The sequence below is a fragment of the Podarcis vaucheri genome, assembly GCF_965113315.1.
Source record: "Podarcis vaucheri genome assembly, chromosome: 1".
In the NCBI taxonomy this organism is placed as follows: Eukaryota; Metazoa; Chordata; class Lepidosauria; order Squamata; family Lacertidae; genus Podarcis; species Podarcis vaucheri.
Window position 1 is genome coordinate 96,472,569 of NC_138759.1, and position 8,210 is coordinate 96,480,778.

The window sequence follows — 8,210 nt, forward strand, 5'->3', positions numbered from 1 at the left end:
CAGAAGAAATAAATATGCTATAAACCAGAAAGGGAAGTTGAGGGAAGTTGGGGGTGGGTGGGTTAATGTAAAATGTAAAATGTAATTTGAATTTTTGATTATGCTAAAACTTGGTGTAAAATTTTAATAAAAATGTTTTTTTTTAAAAAAAGCTTGCTTGATATTTTGTGACATTTTTCATTGGGGCATGACAAAGGAATTGGGGGATTTTTCAGAATGAAACTGGCATTTTAACCCTTAGCCATGCATGCTCGTCTGTAACCTACCTCTTCCTTTTCTTAGCTTATTTCTCTTCTGAGAAATGCATGCAGAGGGCTGGCAAATAGCTCCCCCAGAAGCTTACTTGGCCCTGCTCTCCTACACCAGTGTTTTAAAGCCATCCAAGGTCACGGCCATTATCTCCTCTTGTGGCAATGAATTATCTAAGTCAATTATGCATTGAGTGAAAAGTCTCCTGTCCTGTGGCGTAACTAACCATAACTGCATCCAGTGCAATGTGTATGTTGGTGGGTTGCCCCAGTATTGCTATTTGTATAAACAAACTGACAAAGAATGTAATTTGCAGGACTGTCTTATTCCTTTATTGGTAATCATAATATTCACAAACTCATAAAAGACACATACCACATATTGGAAATCATAACTTCTATTTAACTGGTAAGAGGGAAATGGAAGCTTTGTAAGGGTAGCTTTGTAAGGGGAATGGGGGTTTCCGAACAACCCTCAGTTATCTTAACTAACTACAGTTCCCAAGGATTCTTTGAAATACCACTTTAGATGTACAGTGCAGATGAGTCCTTGACTACATGTGCATTAAGATTAAATAAATAAGGAGGAAAAATTAACCAAAACATAATAATCATCAGCTTTTATCCTTATTTTCTTTGAATCAAGTGTTTCATTTTAAATTTAGCAGACTTTTTATTTTTCAAAAATAGCCTCTCCTTTTAATTAGGAGAGATACTTAATTGGGTCGATAGGCCCATCCATGAAAAGTGTCATAATTAAAAGAATTCTCCCAGCCTGGCTCGATAAATGACAATCTAACGATGAAGCGAAAACCAAAGAAAAACGTTGAAGAGCTACGAAGATGAGCAGTTTAAAGGGAGAATTCAAATGATGACCAGAATGGGAGATTTTCTGATTATCAACCAAACAAAACAACAGCACACAAAAAAATAAGTTGTTGTCTTTAAACATGAGGTGGAATAAGTTCTGCAGCTAATGAACAAAACAGATCTAGTAATACTTTGCAGTAATCCTGCACACAAGGGAAAGAGATTACCAGGAGGATGATCCCAAATGTTAATAGAACAAGCATTTCTGTTAGCACCCTTCCTCAACTTGGTGCCCTTCAGACCCTTTTGGACTACAGTTCCCCTCATCCTTGACCACTGGCTGGAGCTGATGGGAGCTGGAGATAATATGTGAGTTAATAAACATTATATTATTGATCTTGGCTCCTTTTCCTGCTGCCTTGGGACATTCAAAAGGAGATGGGCATTTAAAAGTGTTTGAGGAAGAAGAGGTGAAAACCATAGCAGATCCTCCTTCAGTCTTTTGGTAGAGTCCTCTGGGGACAGGCCATGGCTCGGTGATAGAGCATCTTCTCTGCATGCAGAATGTCCCAGGTGGGACTCACTGGCATCTTCAGGTAAAGGTAAAAGTAAAGGGACTCCTGACCATTAGGTCCAGTCGTGACCGACTCTGGTGCTCATCTCGCTTTATTGGCCGAGGAAGCCGGCGTACAGCTTCCGGGTCATGTGGCCAACATGACTAAGCCACTTCTGGTGAACCAGAGCAGCACACGGAAAGCTGACAATACTGGGATATATGGACCAATGGTGTCACTCTGTATAAGGCAGCTTCTGGTGTTCCTATGGGGAAACTGTAGGAGCTTTCCTCCTGATGCAGTTAACAGCCAATGGGGCATTAGATCTGAACCATGGCAGACAGGACGGGTGGGTGAACAACGACAATTAAAAACCTCCTGTGTTGTAATCCCGGTTTGGATCCATCATTCTTTGTGGCTGCAATTTACTTAATACAGTATATAAAATCAAACAGATGCTTATTGTGTTCATGTGGTCCTTCATCTATCATTTCCCTCGGAAGAGGCAGCCTGTGAAGATTGTGTGCTGTTTGTCTGCATTGTCCAGGACGCAGTGCGCTCATGTGAGGATGGGTGCCATTTAGATTTCCCACCTCTAGTGCCAAAATGTTCCAGGCCTGACTCCTGTCCCCTTTCCTGATCATTCAAATGACACTGATGTGAGGTCAGTAAAAGCATGATGCTATTATTAATTCCTGTGGTACAGTCTGAAGAGTCAAGGCATAGGTAAGTTCCCGGTACAACAGAAACCTGCCTAAAACAATCGACGGAGGATGACTTTGCAAACCATGGGGCATTCAGATACAGAAGAAATAAAAATCACATGCGATACTAAATTGTTTGCAGGATTTGGGGGCAAACTTTGTCTCTTCTTCCCACCATTTATATTTGTGGAAGAACCTGGTATGTTAAGCCTGTCCATAATGTGCCCTAATTCCTTAATTGCATTTTCCCCTCCAATTGCCGCATTTAAATTTGTAATGATGATTCAGATTTTACATCCTTCAAAATGAAAAGGGCATTTGGTTGACAAAAAAAGAAAAAGGAGAAAAAAAGGCTGCAGTTTAAGAACTTTAAAAAAACACTGGATTAATTCTCTGCCTGCAGCTAAACTTGAGAGTTCATCTCCTAATAGGCTGTTTCAAAGCAGTTAAATTTCTCCCTTTTAGACTAACCATACTGTCTGAACAATATTTTATGCCTGTTCTAAACTATAATAGGCTATAGAGACAACTCAGATGTCAAGACTAGATAGTGCTGTCAAAGTAATTTGTCCTGGATAATAGAGAAGGAGCTGACATGACTGAAATATTCTGAAGACAAAATCATTCTTTGAATGAACATTCACTTTCATTTATAGTTTCCATCACATGGCCCCGATGGCTGACAGTCATTTTCCTTTATTTAAAAGATATTGATGATGGCCTACTCCTATTGGCATACTGTCGGCTGTTTACTGAGTCCACACATGTTGAATTAATGTCAACAAAGTATTGGGGTTTTAATTGTTTGAAGTTCTTTTGTAATATGGTTGCGAAAAGAACAGCTGGAATTTCAACAGAGATGATTATTTGGATTGGATAATCCAACATGAACCTCTCAAGCTTGAACAAGCCTGGTAACTTTTATTTCTGCTGAATATAACTCTGACAGAAGTTGATGCTAGGTGAACAGAGCCCATTTGTAAACTGAAGTCATGAATCTGCCTGGCTTAAAGGCTGAATTCTGCTGCCTCTCGTGTGAAGATTACATCATGATCTTTCCAAAATCCACACTGCGGGCAAAACTTGGGCAAATCAAAAGTCACAAAATTGCATGCAAGCTTTTGAGTTCTTCCAAACTGCATTTCTCAAGAATCTTATCTTCTGAGAAATTTCAGGTTGAGCCTAGTTTGCCTTTTTGGCTAGCATCTGGACTGCACATTGAGCATGCAAACGAGTCCTGAGTTGCGTCACTGTGGTGGGTAAACTCCAGTTCCCAGGATTCTTTGGGAAATGTGCTTTACAGTATATGGTGTGGACGTGACTCTTTCCAACTTGAGTGACATATATTGCATCCTATTTGAACTATAGTAATTATTTCAAAAACAGCATCTATATGTATCAGTTAGCATGGGTCAGTTTTATGCAAAGCTGTGTCCTCTATTGCTCTCTTTTCAAGGTGATGAGTTCCCCATCGTCTGACAATAGGCCACATAGGCACCTTGAGCACAATTCTTTCTCCTGTACCCTGCACAGCCTTAACCTTTCTTCTTGGTCCAGTGAGTAAGATGTGGGCAGGTATGATGGCAAATAATGCAGTTCTTTAATGGGGAGGCACCATTCTTTTTTAAAAAAAATTATTGGAAATTTTATTTACAGCATAGCATAAACCCCCACCCCAATACAGAAATCCACCCTCATTAAACATGAACATAACATACAATAAGCATAATATACAACAATACAAACAACCAAAGACTTCCTTTATCCCGTATCTGGCCTCCTTATTTATTTCTTATAAGCTGTTTCCTTTATGAATAATTATTAAGATTTTTCTAATTATAACTTAAATATCCACAAAATCTCCTGCAGACATTAATCAAAACAAGTCCAGGTATGTATTTTAGGACACTGTTTTGTGAAGTATTCTCTGCATTTCCCCCATGCTTTTTGAAACTTTTGTCTAGTGTGATCTCTAATTGCCTCTGTTAATGTAGCCAGTTCAATATACTCTAACAGTTTGTCTTGCCATTCCTTTTTGGTTGGCACAGTTTCTTTTTTTCCAGTTTTTAGCAATTAGGATCCTTGCCGCTCCTGTGGCATAGAGGAATATTTTCTGATCTTCTCTTGCTATACCTGCGTCCGTTATCCCTAGTAGAAAAGCTTCTGTATTTTTCATAAAGTTATACTTAAACATTATTTTAAGCTCGTCATATACTATGTTCCAGAAGCTTTTGATTTTTTTCACAGGTCCACCAAACATGTATAAGTGTCCTCTCTGTTTTACCACACCTCCAGCACAGATTTGTTTTTGTCTTATACATTTTAGCTGTTCTTTTTTATCCAACACTGCACTGGCCCTTTGAAGCAGATTGCTCTAGCAATGGTTCAAAGACACTTGATTCCCTTTGTGATCAAGTTAAGTGGCAAGTATATTAAGCGTACGGGCTCTGGCTTGTTTTTGTTTTTTGTTTAAGCGGAACTTCCTTATATTTGGAGTCATAGGAAAGAATAAAACGGGAGGGCAGGGGATTTTTTTTAAAAAGCCCCTATTTTGCATAGCAAACAGCTGACCTTCCAAAAATGATTATTGTGGCTGCTAATGGCATTTTAAAGCTTTTAGCAACTTCTATGCAGACAGCAAGTTGAAATGTACTTAAGGGATATAAAAATTCATTTGGCGAATAAGATGCAGTCCAGATTCCGGTCCTGTAAGTTGTCCAAAGATCTGTGTTTAGGCATAAGGCTTTCAGTGGCTTGTTCTGAAGATAAACAGAACACATTAGCAGAAGACAGAAGAGTCTTCAAAGACTCCCTTGTGAGTGTTTCCAAGGGATTTGAAAGATAGAATGAAGAAAATGACTCCTCCAGTAACATTGCGTTTTGAAAGATAAATATTAGACAAGTGTCTAATTTTCATCGTTTGCATTTGAGGGGAGTAGTGGGGGAGAGGGAGGGCGCAGCGACACTGTCATCTCTGGCCACTAGGCAGTAAACCAAAGACAAGCCTTCTTCCTCACCTTTTTAATAACTGCGTTGAAAAGGGGGATACGGCAGGCCAAGTTTGTCATGTCACAGTGCTACAGAGGGGAAAACATCTGCGGCTCCTTCAAATTCCTCTTCTAAATAACCATTAAAGATAAAGGCGCTCTGGCCTCCATAGGCTCTCATCACCTTAGGGCCAAACCAGATGAGACCAAAGCAGATCAGCATGAGCAGGTCTCCTGTCGCTTTCCTCTATTGTAAAACATAGTGTGTGAGGGCCTGATTAGGAGCAGGACTGTATGGAGTGGGAAAGTGTGCCTAACAGTTCCTCCCTGCAAACACACTCTCTCTCTCTCTCTCTCTCTCTCTCTCTCTCTCTCTCACACACACACACACACACACTGAAAAAACGCTGCCAGTTACTCCTTTAGGAAAAACTTACAGACACATAAAGCTTGAAGGAAGGTGGTGCAATATTGGGATAGGCTGTCAGGCAATATGATTTTAGGAATGTGGGAAATAGCCTTATGCCGAGTTAAAAGTGAGCTCAGTAATGTATGCACAGGCTGGCAACTTTTCCCAGCCCTAGAAAGAGATGCCAGGAGATGCCCTGAGTCTCATAATTTATGGGCCTGAGTTGCCCTGCCCTTGCATGAAGAAGAAGAAGAAGAAGAAGAAGAAGAAGAAGAAGAAGAAGAGGAGGAGGAGGAGGAGGAAGAGGAGGTGGAGTTTGGATTTGATATCCCACTTTATCACTACCCGAAGGAGTCTCAAAGCGGCTAACATTCTCCTTTCCCTTCCTCCCCCACAACAAACACTCTGAGGTGAGTGGGGCTAGTCAGTGGGACCCAATTTGAACCAGTGGGGTGCAATGAATTTTTCTTTTGTAGGGACCCAGTTCACAGTCTGCAAAATCTTATAGATATAAATAAAATCCTGGTGCGGGGGGCTCCCTTAGGAGCACCCCACAGGGCCCAATTTGGCCAAATTGCTCCAGTAGTCTTAAGGTCAGCCCTGATGAGACTGTTCAGGGTTTGGACTTATAAGCCCTGCACCTTCTAGGTCCCTGGTGTCACTATTCAAATTACAGACTCACAGACTTATTATGGAAGTAAAGGGGGGCACTTATTGGAAATCAGTTTTGTCACCTCTCCCCCCCCCAAAACCTGAGACAATCAGTTCAGCCACCTTTTATTCTCAGTCGCATAAGCACTACACTGCAGCATGGCCATAAACTTGTACGTTCAATGGCTGAAATATACACCCAATATGTAGCAATGGAGATGTATGTTACAGCTTTATGAATGAACACTGTGTATTTTGTGAATTACCTAAGAGTCACCAATAGGGAGCTATAGAATCTGACAGCTAACCAATTGGGTATTACCAAACAGCGACCCCTATTGCTGAAAGCAGGTAACCAGCAGGGAATGTTTCAGCTCAGCCTTTGCACTGTTGACTGAACACCCCCTGCTGTGCAAATAATGGAGAAAGCTCATAAATTGTATCCCTTCTGGAATCCTGGCCAACTCTATTATGCTGGTGTAAACCCTGGTGCACCAGAAGCCCAGAATAGCAGCAAATAAAATCCGCTCATACGTCAGCGACTGATAAGATTTGTCAACCAGTTCTTCCAAACTCTTCCTAAATTATAAAGCTCCAAAATACAGGTTAAAAGAGAACAGGTTTGGGAAGAGCGAGGCATACAATGGGCACCACCACTGAAAAGGCCCTGCTCCATGTAGGTCCTGCCCTGTCATTTGATAGGTGCCCACTTGCCCTCCTTCTTGACATGGAATGCTTTCTATTGGAGTCTCCAGGTCCAGAACAATGACCATAAGAAGGGAGAGCAGGGACCTTCTTCCCAAAAGCTGTAAATTAACCAAGCAAGCACACAGGTCACCTTTGTCACAGTCCTGGCCAGGCATGCGTCCAATCTTGTTTTTGTACAATCTTGTTTGTTCTCAGTAACCAAAATTATATTATCAACATATACAAGCAGAAAAGTTGTTTCCCTTCATTTGCAAGGAATTGCACAAAACAAAGTGGCACTAACAAAGAAAAGTTCCAGAGTGGCAACAGAAAACAAACAAAAAATGCTTTTGCAGTTAATCAGAACTATCCAGCAATATCAAGTTATAGGAAAACTGGTGCTATTAACAGTAATCCTTCTAGTTGGTTGATTGGTTCGGCAACTTCCATGCACATGACATGTGGTGCTAATTATTTCCCCCAAGAGTTAAATGATGACTCATCAGAGGCAGCTACAGTCGCAAATGGCAACAAAATATCTGTGAAAGGAAGAGGAGCTGGTTTGCTCAAGTGTGTTGCAGGTAGAAATACTGTTTGTTATGAAGTGAGAGCAGCTCGAATTAACAAATAAGAAAGTTTTGAGAATTTAAATTCTAGATTAAAAGTCATTACTTAATTGAGAAGGGGATTGTAACAAAAACACGGGGGCCTAATTTGAATACAGTCATACCTTGGGGCGATGACACCTGGGGCGGCCCGCACTCCTGCACCCCTTTCCTCCACCACTGCATTTGTGCGTTGTCACTCCCCACATCTCCCTTGGAGAAGGCACATGAAGATGGAACTCAGATGCTGAATGCAGGGTTTTGGTTAGTTCAAAATACCTCAAGGACCTTCTCTTTCCATATGAACCTACCCGGATCCTGAGATCATCTTCTGAGGCCTTCTGAGGCAGGGCCGCTCCCCCAATAAGAACATAAGAAGAGCCCTTTTCATAGTCTCATTGCTGAGCTGCAATGGGCAGAGCTCAGCAGAGTGGGAGGCCAGCCAACCAGAAGAGTCTCTGAGGTGTGCTTGCCTGGAGGCAAAGCCAGCATCTGAAGTCAGGTCCAGTCCTGGTGCTGGTTTTGACCTATAAAGCCTCAAATGGCTCACGACCG